A 1,377-nucleotide genomic window follows, 5' to 3' on the forward strand; every position below is an offset into this window, starting at 1 on the left:
CAGCCGATTAAGCGCTCAAACACTAACAAACTGACAAGATCTTTCGCTGTCTATAGCCGGGTACCCATTCCCACCTGGGTGAAGTGAGGACAATTCGTGTAAAGTGCCTTTCCCAAGGACACAACGTCGGGCCCCTGACGGGATTCGAACCCACGACCTTACGGTTGCGAGTCCGAGAGCCTAACCACTAGGCCACCGACGCCAAATATGTGAGGCCTTGGTGTTGGTTTACAGGTCCAAGTCGTGGTGGCTTTAGGGGCGGAGTAATTTATTTTGTTTGCGACTGGGGTGGGTTGAGCGGAAGGGGAGGGGTGCGATCTTAAAGATCTTGATGTAGAGTGACAGTTCTTACACCAAATGATTTCCCATCGCTACGTGCGGGGCTAAAGTGGGTTGCACACCTATATGACGCCTTCCGATTTTTGCTGGATCTGCCGTTAGGCGGAAACCTCATCACTACATCAGACGCGCTGAACATTTACGCGGTGAGATTGTGCAATGCCAGCCGTTCTAGTTTTGTCTCGGTTTAATTAAGTCGGCTGGGAAACGGGCGGGAAATACTAGCATGTAATTCTCACTATCCCTAGTTTGGATACACGTCATTGTGGTCTGAATAGTAGGGATGATTATGGGTATGGTGGTGGTGGTGGTGGTAGTAGTAGTAGGAGCAGGAGCAGCAGCAGCAGCAGCGGCAGTAGCACTTGTAGGAGGGGTAATAATAGTAATATCTACTTAATGATGATGGTTATTGTGCTTCTGCTGATGATGATGATGATGAATCATCGTTATCATCTTCACCTTTTTCTGATCGGGCAATTTAATCGTTATTCCTTTCTGTAAAAAGATTGTCATTATGGTTAAATAACCGGACCAGCCTTTGACTTTGAAAGAGGCCGCAGTTCATTAGTACCTTATTATTTGAGCTTGTTGCATAGGGCACCATACCGTGTCCATGTGAAAATTTATTCATTCTGATTCTTCTGTTTGATTAATGAGCATTGTCCAACCCATATTCTCGAGACGATCCACTGTACTCACCCGACTAGCTGAGTATGTGTGCATCCTACTATATCTGCTGCACAGTTCAGTAGCTTTCGCTGCTTGAGATAGGAATCATTGGGCCGGTCGGGTTTTCCTGATAAGAGCATTGAAAGAAATTGGATTGTATCGAGTACTTCCTTTTTCTTGTAAGAAATTCTCCCTTGAAACAAGGGAGTGATTGGATAGCGCCTCCTCATGGTTCTTTCTTCATTACTTTCCCATCTGTACATTCTGTCACTCTTGATCGTTCATCGATTCTGATAATTGTATGCGTTCTTGGGCCTCTCTTTAACTCACCCACATAAATAAACGTTTTTATACTACATAACCCCCCCC

Source organism: Aplysia californica, unplaced genomic scaffold, assembly GCF_000002075.1.
Source record: "Aplysia californica isolate F4 #8 unplaced genomic scaffold, AplCal3.0 scaffold00068, whole genome shotgun sequence".
In the NCBI taxonomy this organism is placed as follows: Eukaryota; Metazoa; Mollusca; class Gastropoda; order Aplysiida; family Aplysiidae; genus Aplysia; species Aplysia californica.